At 46.8% G+C, this 18,328-nt stretch overlaps 1 protein-coding gene across 1 annotated transcript in view; it reads left to right on the top strand.

The window, feature by feature from the left end:
• Positions 1-18,328, top strand: part of LOC148019518 (protein PHLOEM UNLOADING MODULATOR-like) — a 31,476-nt gene that overhangs the window by 7,058 nt on the left and 6,090 nt on the right. The window lies entirely within an intron of this gene.

The following is an 18,328-nucleotide window of genomic DNA, read 5'->3' as shown; positions in this document are numbered from 1 at the left end:
AATGGGTGAACAACTTCATGTGGAGTAGGTTCCCCCTTTGAGGTGGAAGGTGGAGGGGCCCCTGCTGAAGTCGACGATGTAGATGTCCCCTTTGAGGACAAAGAAATGATCTTGATGATAGCAATTGAAGCATGATATGCATTTGCGGGAATGGATTCTTTACTTGCCCATTTATTTGAGGATGGAGAGTTGTGCCAAACAGAATAAGGCCTAATGATCTTGACAATAGTATCATGAAGCATAATAGTTATGGTCTGGTTTGAATTCTTTATATGCCCATCTATTTGAGGATGGACAATCGTGCAAAATAATAGTTGTGCCAAGGCGATAAACAATACCTTTCAAAACCATTGGTGAACTTAGACTCCTTATTGAGGATGATTCTCTTTGGCAAACCATGCTCCATTAAGATCTCCTCGATGAAGGGCTTTGCAACTGTTGTTGCATCCATGTTCGACTTGCATGATGTGAAGCTTGCTCGCTTATTGAACCTATCCACGGAAGTGTGAATAGCATTGTTTGAAACTTTCGCTCTTTGGAATGTGAAATCTAGAAATATAATTTCCCAAGGCAAGTATATAATAGACAATGATTGTAGCTTCTTGATACTATCTAGTCGTTTGATTTTGAGATCTAGCATGCTTGGTATCCCGTCACATACTAGTGAACATCTTGCTTCATCCAAAGCCAAAACATATGCTGAGATACCTTCTTGAGCATAGGATCTTCTTTGTGATGCCTCGCAATTGGTGCATTATGTGTCTTTTAAATTGCAGCAGTCCTAAAAGATACTACACAACAAGATAAGTCTATTATGAAAATGCACCCACCCATTTTGAAGCATAAATCAGAATGTTGGCACTTGTGCATCTTTGGGACTAGTCTCATGGAATGCCATTAGAGCACTGAAGAAATCCAATATCTTTGAGGCAATTATCAGCTTGCCTATTTTAGTCATGTTAGTTTGTCATCTCCTGGTTGTGAGCTCCTATCAAAGTTTGGTAGAGACATGGGCTTTGGCATTTTTAGGTGCATTTCCTTTAGTTGTTGGCTTCCTATGTGATGGAGGAGACCAACAGGATGACGGACAGTAGCTCTGCTTGAGAGAACATATAAGTAGAGAGAGAGTGTGTGGTACTTGCTCCACACTTGATTGATTGAAAAGTGAGATATCAAAGTAGAAAGTATAACCCTTAGACTTTAGGATTGTATAAGGGACTTAAAGTGCATTCATAGATAGATGTGTGTTATATGTGGTAAGTGATGAAATTGTGTAACATAAATACATTGATGAAGAATAATGTGATTGGGGAAAAAAAACCTCTCGTAAGGAGAGTAAAAAGTGTTGGAGTGTCCTACGTGCGGATCACTAATACTTTTATGTGAGTGTAGGCGTGAGTAAAAACCAACTACCCTCCCTAGAGTGATTAGTGATCAGCATACAAGGATCATCCACCAAAGGAGATCAAATTTAAAGCACTGTGAAATGCTTTGAATTTCTCCCAAGGAAGAGCTTTGGTGAAGATGTTTGTCACATTGTTGTTGGTAGGACAGTAGAGAAGGCTCATATCCCTTGCATGTAGCCTCTCTATGACACAGTAATAATGTATCTCAATGTGTTTCGGTGTGTGTGAAACATTGGGTTCTGTATCATTGCAATGACACTCTGATTGTCAGTAACAAAGGAGTAGGCTCCATGATAGAAACATCAAGATCAGCCAACAAACGTCTTAGCTACACACATTCAATTGTAGTAGTGAAAGGTGTTTTGTATTTAGCTTCACAAGATGATGTGGCAATAGCGGATTGTTTCTTGCTAGGCCAAGAAATGCAAGAAGAGCCAAGAAAGAAACAATTTCCACTTGTAGAGTGATGAGAACTAAAATCTCCAGCCCAATCAGAATAATTGTAAGCATGTAGCTGCAGTGGCCTCCCCTTGGCATAAAGCAATCCAAGGGTCCTAGTGTCCTATAAGTAACGGAAAACACGCTTCACAGCTTGTCATTGTGATCTGTGTGGGCTAATGCATATATCTACTCAAGGCTTAAACCGCAAACTGAATATTTGGCCTTGTGTTGCATAAATAAATAAGGCATCCGATTGCTGGAGGATATTTATGAATGCCAAACATATCACTGTCATTATGCAAAGACAGCTTAAGTCGAGTCTCCATCAGAGTGCTTATTGACTTTTAATCTTGGAAGCCAAATCTCTCAAGGAGTTTACCAATATATCTGGACTGTGACAATCCAATGCCTTTAGTATCATGAATAAACTGAATGCCCAAATAGTAATGCAAAGGCTCTAAATCTGACATATCAAAAGTTTGCTGCAAATATTTCTTAAATACTGAAATTTGACTAGCATGTGGCCCTGTGAGCAGGAGATCATCCATATAAGACAAATGATCAGCAAGGAACCCTCTTTGCATATGTAAAGAGTGTGAGAGTGCGCTGCGGAAGAGGAAATACGAACACGGAGGGAGAGAGAGAGAGAAAGCAGAAAATAAGGAAGAGAAATCTGCACCAACTGAAATGAATGCTGAATACACTGAAATGGACTGATCAGTCCCTGCACGCAGCCCGAAGCGTCAGTGAGGACACCAGATCAGGCTGATGATGATGGCAGCACCACCACGGAGGAGAAGGAGTGTCGGAATCTGCAAGAAGACAAGTGACCAAGTGGGGAGGGGGGCTGCCAATAAATAGGCAAAAGGACAAACCCTAACCCTAACCCTAAAATGGGCGCAAACCCTAAAATGGGCGCAAACCCTAAAAGTGCCCTAAAATGGGCGCCCCACAACAGTGACCAAAAAGTGGCCGGGCAGCCAGTGGCTGCCCACTAAAAGAGGCCAAAAAGAAATACACAACCTAAGACAGCCAGTCGAGAGTGACTAGCCTCCCCCATCATAACACATGACAGACATGTCAGAGCTCCTAATGTCCTCGTTTGACTCAGACTGAGGCTCACAGGCAGGAGATGACAAGGCATGACAAACATGACTGCTAACACCCCCTCTCAGATCCTGGATGTGGCTGAAGGCCAAGGGAGAAACGATCCTGGGGTGGCAAGAAGAATGCCAAGGTCGATGAAGTCCGTCGATGTAGACTGCCGCTGAAGGAGCTCCTCACGATCCTGGGAATCCCCCTCTAAAACACTAGGAGCCAGGGAATCCACAGCCGCATCACCGAGATCGTCCCCCTCTGAAAGGGATGGGGAATACGAGGGAACCACCGGAGGAGAGGGTGGGGGATGGGAAGGAACTTGTGGAATAGAAGGTGCACAAGCGGGAACGGGTGTAGCAATAGTCTGCCGCGGAGGACCCTGCATCAAAGAAGGGGAATGGAGCCTGTAAAGCCCGCTCTCCTGCCAACCTGTAGATAAGACAGCTCCTGTAAGAGAATCCTCAATAACAACGGCATGCTCGGTGAAGATCACTCGTGTGCCAAGCCTCGTAAGACCAGAAACTGAGAGGAGGGGAAGGCCCAAATCCGGAACATGTAGGGCCTGTGAAAAGGAGCTCGAAGGTCGGTCGGTAAACAAAGGCAATGTGCCAATACCACTAATAGGCACTGATAAAATGTCACCAACAGTGACTGAACCCGCTGATGGACGGAGATCCTGTAACAAATCACCTCGGGGAGTCATATGACTCGAAGCACCACTGTCCACTAACCAAGGCTGCGCAGAAGACACTGCAGCCACGGAAGAAGAATCCTCCTCCAAAGCATGGATATGAAGGAACACTGACTCATGGGTAACAGCTGGTGTAGAGGTAGAAGAAGGCTCCGATGTAGATCCACCCTTCGCTCCCGGACGAAGGTGAGGGTACTTCTTCCAGCATTTCTCCTCGGGATGTGTCCCTTTCCCACAGTGTGGGCACTTCGGTCTCTCTGAATCTGAGTCAGAGCCTGAAGAACTGTCCTTCTTCTTAGCCTTTGACTTCGTCTTCTTCTGCTTCTGTCCTCCCGAACCTGCAACAAAGGCTCTAGTGGAGTCGGATCCACTAGCACTGACCTCTCTGAGTCGCTCGTCATGCGCCACTTGACAAGCGGGGATAGCTCCTCCCATAGAAGCTTCTCACGGGTCCTCGATGTAAGAAGGCTGGTGTAGAAGACATCAAACCGAGGCGATGGCAGTTGAGTCAAAAGAATCATAGCCATATCTTCAGAAGATATCGTCCGACCGAGGGATGCAAGCTCATCCCTCATATCCTGTAATCTGTTGATGTGGTCCTTCATGGAAGGACTATCATCAATAGCGAGCATCCGCAACTTCTTTTCAAGAGATATCCGGTGGGCAAACGTCTTCTGTTGATAGAGAGACGCGAGCTTTCTCCACACGTCTGCTGCAATCTTCAACCTGTGAACATGAACAAGGATAGAATCCTGCAAACTCAAAAAGAGGAAAGATCTGGCTCTAGAATTGAGCCGATCCCATAAGGCTGCACGATCCATAGATGTCCCATTTGCGGGATCCACCTGAGACCGGGGAATAGGAACAGAAACAAGCTCCCAAAGATCAAAGGAGTCCAAGATACACTCCACCTTGCAGGACCACAGAGAAAAGTTGGAGCCATCCAACCGGTCCTCTTTGGGCAGCTGAGGAAGTACGGGTATCTGTACAGGGGGTACCAAAGGCTGCATCTTCGGCCCACTGGAAGGGGCTCGCCGAGATACATGAATAGAAGGGGGACGGGAAAGAGGAATAGACTCCGGACGACGGTCCTCGTGATAGAAATCACGCCTCCGTTCAGATGAGTGTCGAGACAAAAGCTCGTCATCTGAGTCATCAAAGCCCGTAAATTGATGAGAAGACATCTTCCAATCTGCAAACACCAAAACACAACAAGGGAAGGTTGCCGGTGCCGAAACACAAACACCAAAGGCTCCTGAGCTGGCCGCCTTGCACAGAACGCAAGGATGATGTCAAACGCAAATGCTAACGATGCAGTCACCACAGAAAAACAGCCTCCTGCCTCAAAACGCAGCCTGGGAATAGGTCGGCAGCAGGAAAAGAGCCGCCTGAAGATGGAACAACGGCCAGAACAGCAAGGCGCAGGCTGGAGGAGTGTCGCCCAGCTGGAGGAGGGCTGCGCAGGCTGAAAATGCAAGCAGGAAGAGGTTGGTGATGACGTGGCAGCCACTGGAGAAGGCGCCAGCAGCAAACGCAAATATGTGACACCAAAACAGGCCGCCTTGATCAAGGAGATGGTGCAGAAGGTGACGCCTCAGCTGTTGGAGACGTCTTGACCAGCAAACGCAAAGTTGTGGGTGTTCTCCCGCGTAAAACTCAGCTCCGTGTACTCTCCTTCGGCTTTGATACCATGTGAGAGTGCGCTGCTGAAGAGGAAATACGAACACGGAGGGAGAGAGAGAGAGAAAGCAGAAAATAAGGAAGAGAAATCTGCACTGACTGAAATGAATGCTGAATACACTGAAATGGACTGATCAGTCCCTGCACGCAGCCCGAAGCGTCAGTGAGGACACCAGATCAGGCTGATGATGATGGCAGCACCACCACAGAGAAGGAGTGTCGGAATCTGCAAGAAGACAAGTGACCAAGTGGGGAGGGGTGCTGCCAATAAATAGGCAAAAGGACAAACCCTAACCCTAACCCTAAAATGGGCGCAAACCCTAAAAGTGCCCTAAAATGGGCGCCCCACAACAGTGACCAAAAAGTGGCCGGGCAGCCAGTGGTTGCCCACTAAAAGAGGCCAAAAAGAAATACACAACCTAAGACAGCCAGTCGAGAGTGACTAGCCTCCCCCATCATAACACATGACAGACATGTCAGAGCTCCTAATGTCCTCGTTTGACTCAGACTGAGGCTCACAGGCAGGAGATGACAAGGCATGACAAACATGACTGCTAACAAAGAGTACACTCTGATGGGCTGTTAATGAACCCTTGGTTGAGTAGAAAGGCATCAATTTTGGCATACCAAGCGTGTGGAGCTTGTTTCAAACCATACAAAGCCTTTTTTAGCTTGTATACCAATTGTTCGGATTCTTTAATTGCAAAACCAATGGGGTGCTATACATATACTTTTGAAGTTTACCATGTAAAATGCAGTTTTAATGTTAAGCTGGTGCACAATCCAACCATAATCGGCAGCCAATGCAACCATACATACGATAGTGGTCATATGGGATGCAAGAGCAAATGTCTCCTCATAATCAATGCCCTTTTTTTGTGCATAGCCTTTTGCTACAAGCTTGGCCTTGTACTTATCAATGGATCCAGTTGCTTTTCGTTTTAGTTTATAGACCCATTTAGTACCAATTGCTTTCTTTTCAACAAGCAATGTAACTAAATCCCATGTTTGATTCTTCATGATAGAATCATATTCAGCTTGCATTGCTTCCATCCAGTGTACATTCTATTGTGCATCCTCAAAAGAATCAGGCTCATCATCATCAAGTGTGTTTGCTGCCATAATAAACTCCATAGCATTAGCATGATTATGCAAACGTGTTTGTCTTTGAGTATGACCAGCAAGAGGAGCATTCAAATGGTTGTCTTGTAGAGTCTGCAAGTACCATCTAGGTGTATGTCTAGTCTCTTGATTATGTATGTGCTCTTGATGAACCTCATGTTCAACATCTTACTAAATATTTAGATCAGCAATAGGTTGAATTTCTGCATTATTTAATGGAGTAGTTGGCTGAACATTTTTTTTATTTAGTGAAGCTCCAGCTGTATCATCAAAAGAAATAGGCAACAACCATTCAAACACGTCTTTTGCAGCCTGATATATATTATAACCAGCTAGAGATAATTCAGATTTTTCATTAAAAATCACATCTCTATTGCCAAAAACTTTCTTGGAAACAGGATTGTACAATTTGTACCCTTTGCTTTCACTACTGTACCCCACAAATATGCAGTTGACAGCCTTATTGTCCAACTTTTTTCTCAATACTTTGGGAATATGAGTATATGCAAGACACCAAAAAGTACGAAAGTGATTAATTGAAGGTTTACCGTTGTTCCAAGCCTCAAAAGGCGTTACATTTTTCAATGTCTTAGTAGGGCACCTTTTCAAAACGTGACAAGCACACATAACTGCTTCCATCCGAAATCCATGTAGCAATTTTTTAGCTTTCAGCATACATCTAGCCATCTCCATGAGTGATTGATTCTTCCTTTTTGCAACCCCATACTATTGTGGAGTATATGCAGCTCGGCTAGTTTTTGGCATTCTTGGCTATTTATGTTGAAGTGCAACGAATGAAGAAGCGTATAGACAAGATTGAAAGAAAAGTGAACACGAGAGAAGGGGAGAGAGAAAAGAGATAGAAGAACATAGAAATTTGCAGCCAATGAATGCTGAAATGAAGAGTACAGATATATAGGGGTTGTAGACGTATCTCCTCGAGTTGTACTTGCAGTGGCTAGTTGGTTTTCCACTTGATGGATTATAGATTGTATGGGTGCATATATGTCACTTAGACGGTTAGATACACACTAAGTAGTCAAGATGGATGCAAGGTGTGACGTGGGTCTATAAGACCATGTACCTTGCGGATGGTTCCTTGGACAAACACAAAGCTAGGCTTGTTGCCAAGGGTTTTGCTTAGGGGGCGGGTTTGGACTATTTTGAGACTTTTGCATCTATGGCTCGAATGCCTACTATTTGGGCTATCTTGGCTTTTGCAGCAGCCCACCACACTAGCCTATTTATCAAATGGACATCAAGTTTACTTCTTGAATGGTGTCCTTGAGAAGGAGATTTATGTTTCACATCCTCCAGGTTTTTTTGTGCAAGGGAAGGAGGACCATGCCTACAGATTGTGGAAGGCTCTCCATGCTTGAAGCAGGCTCCTAGAGCTTGGTACTAGAGGATTGATTGATTCTTTCCAGAGAGTGGTTTCTATCGATTAGCTCATGACCCTAACCTATACTACAAAGTTGAGGGTGATAGGTGTGTCTTGATCATATTGTATGTGGATGATCTTATCATCATAGGGAGCTATGCTCAGGAGATTGATTAGACTCTGGAGATTTTGCAACAAGAGTTTGACATGATAGATCTTGGGACACTTCTTCCTTGGATTGGAGATCTATCAGATGACAAAGGGCATTTTTATTTCCCTGCACAAGTATATCTTTGAGTTACTCTGGCTAGGTGTCAGCCTATTTCATGCCTCATGGACCTAGAGTCCAAGCTTTTGGCAGCAGGAGATCCCGTTACAGATGGTACCTACAAGTGTCTTGTCGGCTCCCTTATCTAACTTATTTACACTTGGCCAAATATTTTTTTTGTGGTGGCTTTGTTATCTTTCTCATAAAGACTCCCAGTCTAGTGTTAGCCTGCTCTATTTTCACTCTCAGTCTGTCATCTCCTGGTTGTGAGCTCCTGTCAGAGTCTGGCAGGAGATAGAGGAGCTCTGTCAGCTTTGTATCTGCTGTTTTTGTCTGCATTCCCTTTTCGGGTATCACACAGCCCAAAATGGGCCTTTTGGTGTGCAGTCGGCCCATATTTGGGCAGGTCGGCCAGATTTGGGCAGGTCGGCCAGTTTTGGCAGGTCGGCCAGTTTTTCTGGCCTGGGGCTATTTATAGCAGCCCCCAAGTCATTCTCAGCACATGCTTCTGCAGGTTCAGCACACTCTCCCTCCTCTCCCACTCCGGCATTGGTGCTGCCATTGCTTTCAGTCTGTTCTGGTGTCCTCACTGATGCTCCAGGCTGCGTGCAGGGACTGATCAGTCCACTTTGGTGTATTCAGCATTTCATTTCAGTCAGTGCAGATTTTCTTCCTTCATTCCCTGCTTTCTCTCTCTCCTCCTCTGTGTTCGTGTTCTTCTTCCGTTGCGCACTCTCACATGGTATCATCGCCTGACTGAGAGCACGGAGGACCTAACCTTGTGGAGAGATACCTCACCCCTCTTCTGCTGCGGCTGTCACCTCATCTCCAACTGCCCAGGCGGCCCCTCCAGGTGGCCATTCTTCTTGCGTTTGCTGCAGACGTCTCCGCTAGAGGCTGCCACGTCATCCATCGACCCCTCCTGCTTGCGTTTTCCATCAGGCGGCCCCTCCTTCAGCTGGGCGACACATCATCAGGCTGCGTTTTGCAGATCTGATGGTCGTTTCCACTCCTGGCGGCTCATCTCCTGCTGGCGACCCACTTGCAGGCTGCGTTTTGGTGCTGGCGGCTTCTGTTCTGGTGATTTTCATCAGCTACCTTTGCGTTTTGCAGATCCAGGTGTTTGTAGGCTATCACGGCCTGCGTCTTGGTGGTTGGTGACCATACTGCTGGTCATACTTCGGCTTCAGCACAGTTTTCTTTGGTGTTTGGTATTTTTCAGATTGGAAGATGTCTTACCAGTTTTCAGGCTTTGATGACTCAGAGGATGAGCTCCTTTCTCATCATTCCTCTGAGCGGAGGCGGGATTATCAGGAGTTTCGACGTCGGGAGGAGCCTCCTCGCACTCGTCCCTCTTCAGTCCATGCATCTCAGAGGGTTCCATCTACCGTGAAGGTGTCTTCCGTGAAGACTGCTTTAGCTGTGCGGATGCCTTCCTTGATTCCCTCTATTCAGGTGCCGATTCTCCCTTCCTTTCCGAAGGAAGATAAGTTGGATGATTCCAACTACTCCCTCTGGTCGTGCAAGGTGGAGTGCATCCTCGATACATTCGACCTATGGGAGCTTGTTTTTTCGCCCATTGACCGTCCCCCCGTGGATTGGGACTTTAGACATCTCTCATAGAGCTTCTAGAGCATATATCTTTTCTAATAAAGCCACTTATGGGTAATCCTCTTTTGGGCACACATCCACCCTCTATGAGCATTCATATTAAGCATCATTTGCTATTCTCAACAAAGGGCACATTAGTGATAACACATATAAGCAGCTTCCTTAATTAACTCATTAGTCACATGTTCCTTTACGTAATTTTATGCACTGATATGAAAATAGATCAGACAAATTTCTTGACCTCTATGGACCGTGCTTTGTATCAGCACAAGACGTTTGCCCACAAGATTTCCTTGGAGAAGAAGTTGCGGATGCTCAGTCTTGATGATTCTTCTTCCATGAAGGAGCACATCACGAAGATGGAGGACATGCGAGGCGAGCTAGCCTCTCTTGGTCGTATGATATCGTCCGAGGATATGGCGATGATTCTGTTGACTCAGCTGCAATCACCCCGCTATGATGTCTTCTACACCAGCCTCATCACCTCGAGGACCCGTGAGAAACTCCTATGGGAGGAACTTTCCCCGCTTGTCTTGGAGCATGACGAGCGACTCAAAGAGGTGGGTGCCAGTGGTTCCACCAAGGCTTTTACGGCAGGTACAGGTGGCGGCAAGAAGAAGAAACAACAGAAGGAGAAGGCCAAGGACAAGAAGGATGCGAAGGAGAAGAAGCCCAAATGTCCCCACTGTGGGAAGGGTACTCATCCCGAGGAGAAGTGTTGGCAGAAGTATCCCCATTTGAAGCCCAAGGAGAAGGACTCGAAGGCGGCCCCAGCCACGACAAAGTCTGCGTTTGTGCATGTCTTTGTTGAGGAGGATACAGCCCTCGCCTCTACCACTTAGGAGAAGCCTTGGCTCGTGGACAGTGGAGCATCTTTACATATGACCTTCCGACAAGATTGGCTTTAGGATCTTCGTTCCAGAGGGGGCACTGTCACCATTGGTGACAATTCTACAGTTCCTGTTCGAGGCGTGGGGACTCTACCTATGTTTTCTGACAAGCGGTCTTCTTCCGCCAAAGTTCTCTATGTACCTGATTTGGGCTTTAATCTATTGTCTGTGCATGGTCTTACTCAGCTAGGTACCCGAGTCATTTTTACACAGGATGCAGTCACAGTGGAGGATGCTTCTACAGGTGATGCTCTTTGGACGGGTACACAGGAGGGTGGGCTTTATACGCTCACAGCCTTGGCTGCGAGGACTTCCCATGAGCTTGGGCTGCTTTGGCATGCTCGGTATGGTCATTTGAACCTCGATTCTATTCGGCGGGCTTCTCGGAGGAAGATGGTGGAGGGACTTTCAGATTTCCCTCCTCTTCACACTTTGTGCCCTAGCTGCTTGAGGGGCAAGCAGCATAGGCAGCCTCACCCTCAGGTTGCCTCTAGGAGGGCTACTTCTCCGCTTGAGTTGGTTCACACCGACCTTTGCGGGCCTATGGGTACGGCCTCCCTTGGGAAGGCCAAGTATTTGATGCTGATTGTGGACGACTTTAGTCGTTATGTGTGGCCTTATTTCTTGGAGTACAAGAGCAAGGCGTACTCCCGTTTCTGCGAGTGGCAGGTGTTTGTGGAGACCCAAACAACTTCCAAAGTTCGTGGCGTTCGAGCTGATCACGGTGGTGAGTTCACTTCTCACCTTTTCTCTCAGTTTTGCAGGGATCATGGTATTCGGGTGGAGTATTCCCATCCGAGCACACCATCCGAGAATGGTGTGGTGGAGCGTACGAATCGGACCATGGTGGAGATGGCCCGATCTATGCTGGAGCATAGGAGTCTTCCTCATTTCCTTTGGGGTGAGGCGGTGGCTACAGCGGTGCATATTCGTAACCGCTCTCCGACTTCGGCTTTACAGGACATGACTCTTTATGAGGCTTTCTTTGGGAAGAAGCCTTCCGTGTCCCACTTTCGCATCTTTGGGTGCGATGCTTTTGTCCATTTGGACAAGAAGAAGAGGAAGACGAAGTTCGACTCTAAGTCGAGAAAGCTTATCTTCGTGGGCTATAGCACGATCACGAAGGGATATCGGCTCTACGACCCGACGACACGGAAGGTTGAGGTGAGCAGGGATGTGATCTTTGATGAGGCTTCGGCCTCTGAGGATCCGATTGATGGTTCTATTACAGGTGCTTCTTCGACATCGCCGGACCCCCCCCACCTTCTCTACCTTCTCTTCCTTCCAGGATACCCCTTAGCACCCCTCCCATTCCTCCTTCTACCACGGCTTCCCTTTCCCCTTTGGCGGATGTGACTCCTTCTACGAGTTCTTCCACCCCTTCAGACTCCCCTCAGGAGTCTTCTCGGGATACCCAGCCTTCTTCAGGTGAGGAGGATCTATCTTCATTTGGTGAGGGGGAGTCCCTCTCCGATATGGGTGCTTTGCAAGTTCCGGAGACTACTCGGTCTCCCTCGCAGCAGGAGGAGTCTCTTAAGATTCCCTTATGGTATCGCCTGCTCATGCAGGATTCAGGTATTACTCACTTTCCTGCTTCTTCTACAGGTCCACGCAGATCAGCCTGCTTACAGGCCCAACGGGATAGTTCGCTATGTGTGAACTATGCTCTTATGTCTCAGATTCTTTAGGATTCCGAGCCTTCCACTGTGGAGGAGGCTCTTGCACAGGATATTTGGAGACAGGCTATGCAGGCCGAGCTCGATTCCATCGAGCGAAACCATACTTGGGAGCTTGTACCGCGTCCCAAGAAACGGAAGGTGATAGGTGTGAAACGGGTCTTTAAGACCAAGTATCTTGCAGATGGCTCCTTGGACAAGCATAAGGCTAGGCTTGTTGCCAAGGGTTTTGCACAGCGCGCAGGATTGGACTACTTCGAGACTTTTGCTCCTACAGCTCGGATGTCTACCATTCGAGTTATTTTGGCTCTTGCAGCTCACCACCGTTGGCCGGTTTATCAGATGGACGTCAAGTCAGCCTTTCTGAATGGCGTCCTCGAGGAGGAGATTTATGTTTCACAGCCTCCTGGTTTTCTTGTGCAGGGGAAGGAGGATCATGTCTACAGGCTGCGGAAGGCTCTTTATGGCCTGAAGCAGGCTCCTCGTGCTTGGTACCAGAGGATTGACCGCTTCTTTCTACAGAGTGGCTTTCAGCGCTCCGCTCATGATCCCAACCTCTACTTACGGGTTGTGGATTCTCTTTGTGTTTTCCTTATTTTGTATGTCGATGATCTTGTCATTACAGGAAGCGACACTCAGCAGGTGGAGCACTCTCGGTCCATTCTTCAGCAGGAGTTTGACATGACGGATCTAGGGATCCTTCACTTCTTTTTAGGACTGGAGATCTATCAGATGGCACAGGGCATCTTTATCTCGCAGCACAGGTACATCTCCGAGCTTCTTTCGGAGTTTGGTATGGTCTCGTGTCGGCCTATTTCTTGCCCCATGGACCCTGAGTCCAAGCCTTTGGCAGATGGAGTTCCCCTTACAGATGCCACTCGTTACAGGTGCCTTGTAGCCTCTCTCATCTGGCTGCTTCACACTCGGCCGGATATCTCTTTTGTGGTGGCTTTGTTGTCTTCTTTTATGAAGACTCCTACACAGGATCACTGGAAGGCAGCCTTGCGTGTTCTTCGGTATTTACAGGGGACTCGATCCTACGGGATCATGTATGGAGATGGGATCACCCTTTCTGGTTGGAGTGATTCTGATTGGGCAGGTGATGTGGATTCGCGACGATCCACTATAGGTTATGCTTTCACCCTTGGATCCGGTGCTGTCTCTTGGAGCAGCAAGAAGCAGCCTACTGTGGCACTTTCTTCTACTGAGGCTGAGTATCGGGCCCTTTGTTCGACCGCTATGGAGGCAGTTTGGCTCCATCACTTGCTGGCGGAGATTGGCTTTTCCCAGACCGGACCTACGGAGCTGCGCGTGGACAACCAGAGTGCTCTTGCTCTGGCAAAGAACCCGGTGTTTCATGCTCGCACGAAGCACATTGAGGTTCAGTATCACTTTGTTCGAGAGCGGATCGTGGATTCGGAGCTGGTGGTGACCTATTGTCCCACGGCGGCCAATGCGGCTGATCTCTTCACGAAGCCTTTGCCTCAGGCTTCTTTGCTTCATCACATGCAGTTATTAGGTCTTCAGACCCTCCCAGGATCTGAGAGGGGGTGTTAGTCTGCTCTATTTTCACTCTCAGTCTGTCATCTCCTGGTTGTGAGCTCCTGTCAGAGTCTGGGAGGAGACAGAGGAGCTCTGTCAGCTTTGTATCTGCTGTTTTTGTCTGTATTCCCTTTTCGGGTGTCACACAGCCCAAAATGGGCCTTTTGGTGTGCAGTCGGCCCATATTTGGGCAGGTTGGCCAGATTTGGGCAGGTCAGCCAGTTTTGGCAGGTCGGCCAGTTTTTCTGGCCTGGGGCTATTTATAGCAGCCCCCCATTCATTCTCAGCACATGCTTCTGCAGGTTCAGCACACTCTCCCTCCTCTCCCACTCCGGCATTGGTGCTGCCATTGCTTTCAGTCTGTTCTGGTGCCCTCACTGACGCTCCGGGCTGCGTGCAGGGACTGATCAGTCCACTTTGGTGTATTCAGCATTTCATTTCAGTCAGTGCAGATTTTCTTCCTTCATTCCCTGCTTTCTCTCTCTCCTCCTCTGTGTTCGTGTTCTTCTTCCGTTGCGCACTCTCACATCTAGAGCATTGGAGAGTGGCTTTGCATGTTTTTCGTTATTTATAGGGGACTTGATTCTATGGGATCATGTATAAAGATGGGTTTATTCTTTTTGGTTGGAGTGACTTTGACTTCGTAGGTGATGTGGATTCGCGATGGTCCACTATAGGTTATGCCTTCTCCCTTGGATTAGGCGCTATCTCGTGGAGCAGTAAGAAGCAGCCTACTGTGGCCCTTTCTTCTACAAAGATAAGAGTATCATGCATTATGTTCTACAACTATTGAGGTGATTTGGCTTCGTTGTATGTTGGCAGAGATTGGCTTTTCCTAGCCTAGACCTACAGAGTTGTGTGTGTTAGCAGATTAGTGAGTTCATGGTTAAGTTTGTACATGTGGTACAACAAGCTGGGCACAAAGATATTTTAGGCATTTTATTTGCCAACATTTATTGTGTTTTGGCATTATTTGCAGCCAGTCGGCCAGTATTTAATGCTGGCCGACTAGTCATATTTTTGGCATTTATTTGGCCTATATATTCTGAGGCTCCCTCCTCCACATTTCATTCATCACCTGACAGTTCTTGGAGAGAAGGAGCATGTGCAAATGCCTCCATAGCCGGTGACTCACATTACTTCTGTATTGTCTCATGTCTTGGTATATGGATTTCATTTCCCTAGTAGACATCCGAGTTCTCATTTGTATTGTGTTCTTTCTTTCTCTTTCTCTTTTGTCTTGTGTTTCAGTAGTTTATTACAGCTTATGTTTATGCTTCCATTGCTGCAGCACTTCTGACATGGTATAAGATTTCAGGATTTGTGTTCCTGCTATGTTTTCTTGTTGATTTCAGGACTGCTTTCACCCTTGCTGATCAGGTGGTTGCTGCTCCAACCAGGTGGCTTGTTTTACGTGCTTTTTTTGCTAATGTTAGCATCCGTACAGTCTGCGTGTCCATTTCAGCATGCGTTTTGATGCCTCTATATCTCCTCTTGGCTGGGTGCTTGCATTATCAGGCCGTTTTTTGCTGTTTTTGGCAGTTTTTGACAGATTTCTTAACTTTTTACAGCAGGCTTTTTCTTATTCTGGTCAAATTTTGGGTTACAATGTATGTGAATTCTTGCTTTTTGCAGTCTATGCTCGTGTTTTGGCTGTGTTCCCTCTCCAAATATCTTATTTTCTCTACTACTTTTTTAAATCCTCTACAGATGGCTCCTCCATGCACATCCACTAATGATAAGCTCTATGGACCTAATTATTACACGTGGAGTATAGTGATGAAGGCCTGGTTTATCCAGAAGCGGTTATGGTACGTGGATGGCAGAGCTATTGCACGTCCTCAACAACCTTCTCTTATTCCATTTGATTTGATGAAGATAACCATGAGGAGGCAGTGCTTACATGGGATTCGGATGATGCCCGTGCTTATTCAGCCTTACTTCGGTGTATTTCCAAGGAAGTCCTATGAGCGGTCACCTTTTGCAGGATAGCTTCAGACGTATGGTCGAAGTTGCAGTTGATGTACGAGGCTCCTTCCACCATGAGGGCCGTTACTCTCTATTGCCAGCTCTAGCAACTGAAGTTTGAACCCAAAGATGCGATCCAATCATTCCTACTTCGAGTTACCCAACTCCAGGACTAGCTTCGCACTATGTAGTCTGCCCTATCAGAGGCACATCTTGTTGGTACGGTACTCTACAAGCTTCCTCAGGAGTTTGACGGAGTGGTGAATGCTTTACGGGAGCAGACATCTACGACTCCTGTCAGTTTTCTTCATATGTCCTCGATGTTGCTTGAGCATGAGGCGACTTTGCAACTATAAGGAGGCTTCCGTCACATTATGGAGGTTCAGGTGAGGCTTTTGCAGCTTTAGAGAGGGGTTCGAAGATGAAGAACTCGAAGGTCTAGTGTTACCACTGTAGCAAGGAGGGTCATTTACGGAAGGACTGCAAAGAGTTAGCGGCTTCCAGGAAGAAAAAGAAGCAGAAGACAGCGAGATGCAGACTCCTCTGACAAGTCATCATTTGCCTCAGATTCCGACTTGGCTCCTCTAGCCAAGGCAAAGTCCAAGGCGCGGAAAGGATCCTCTTCTTCAGATCGTGGGAAGGGCTTAGTGGCCCCGTTCTCAATTGCTTTCTAGTGGTGGTGATGAGGTCATCCCTCGCGACTCTCCAGTGCCAGAGGGGGAGTGTGAGAGGGTGGTGAGATGAGGCAGCTGTGCCTCATCTATATTTCTATACAAATGCACAGGATCCAGCGAGGGACGTCCGTGACGCTTCGACCGAAGTGTGGCAGGTTCAAATCGTGGAGCTAGGATTGACATCAAGGTTCATGATGGGTTGGCTATTTGACAGAGAGCGAGTGGCTTTCGTCTGGAGCTCACATGAGGGGACACTTTGGCGGTCTGGCCAAAGAAGGGGAATCCATGGTCATTTATGCGCTACGGCATTGGTGACAGGATGATCATGTGTGCTTCATTAGAGGCATCGTTGATGGACATGAGAGCTGCTATGATTCTTCTCTATTTTCAGGAGCTGGTATGATCGACATCGACATCAAGTTCTCTCTGAGGCACCTTGGTGGTGGCTTGCGCACCCACTACTAGGGTATCTATGGTTCTACTTTGGTGGACATTGTTGTATGTACTATGATGCGACATTATCATTGTATATTGTATAGTATTAGATCACCCATGATCTTAGAGAGGGTGTTAGCAGATTACTCAGTTCATGCATGTGGTATAGCAGGCTGGGCACAAATATATTTTAGGCATTTTATTTGCCAGTATTTATTGTGTTTTGGCATTATTTGCAGCCAGTCGGCCAACATTTAATGCTGGCCGACCAGTCATATGTTTGGCATTTATTTGCCCTATATATTCTCAGGTTCCCTCCTCCACATTTCATAACCTAACAGTTCTTGAGGAGAGGGAGCATGCCAGTGCCTCCAGAGCCGGTGACTCACATTGCTTCTGTATTGTCTCATGTCTTGGTATGTGGATTTCATTTTCCGATCATACATCTGAGTTCTCATCTGTATTGTGTTCTTTCTTTCCCTTTCTCTTTTGTCTTGTGTTTCAGCAATTTATTACAGCTTATGTTTACGCTTCCATTGCTGCACCACTTTTGACAGTGTGGACAACGAGTGCTCTACAATGAGTTTTAGTAATACAATATCATTATGTTTGAGAATGGATTGTGGATTTTGAATTAGCAGTGGCCTATTGACCCACAGTGAACAATACAACATATCTCTTCACGAAGCCTTTACCCCAAGCTTTTATGTTTCATCCATGAGGTTGTTGGGTCTTCAGACACTCCTGTTATGTGAGAGGGGGTGTTACCTTGCCTATTTTAGGCATGTCAGTCTATCATCTCCTAGTTGTGAGCTCTTGTCAGAGTCTGATGGAGACATAGAAGCTCTAGCAGTTTTAGGTGAATTCCCTTTAGTTATCGGCTTCTTGTGTGCATTTCTATGTCAGTTTCTGCTTTTCCTAGTCTGCCTCTATTTGCCGGACATTGTCCTTGCTAGCTGGGATTTTTCTATGGTCACTTGACATTTTCTAGCATTTTCTATCAAAGCGACCAGCATGTATGCTGATCTGCCAGCATTTATGGTACCTACAACTGCTGGTTGGCCAATTTTTGGCATTCTTGGCTATTTATAGCCAACTGCCCCCACTTGGCTAACACACATTCTCTTCAGTCTTCATTCCTTCATCTGCAAGTGCACACTATGACACTTTCTGCTTGGTGCTGCCATGGTCATCAGCCTGATCTGGTGCCCTCAGTAACGCTATGGGCTGCATGCAGGGACTGATCAGTCCATCCCCTTTGTATTAGCATTCTTCTTTAGTCAGTGTAGAGTATTCTTCCTTCATCTTCTGCTCTCTCTCTCTCATTCTCTTTTGTTGTGGACTCTCACAGCAATTACCATAAGCACATGTGGTGGCATGCTCAACCCGTCTGCCACTCCATTTTCTTTGGCATGCATATACTCAAGCTTGAAGTTGAATTGGGA

The sequence above is a fragment of the Lygodium microphyllum genome, chromosome 19 (genome assembly GCF_053477565.2).
Source record: "Lygodium microphyllum isolate KBCC chromosome 19, Lygodium_microphyllum_v1.1.10, whole genome shotgun sequence".
NCBI lineage: Eukaryota > Viridiplantae > Streptophyta > Polypodiopsida > Schizaeales > Lygodiaceae > Lygodium > Lygodium microphyllum.
The sequence above is the reverse complement of the archived record's forward strand: the minus strand, read 5'-3'. Positions and strand labels throughout refer to the sequence as shown.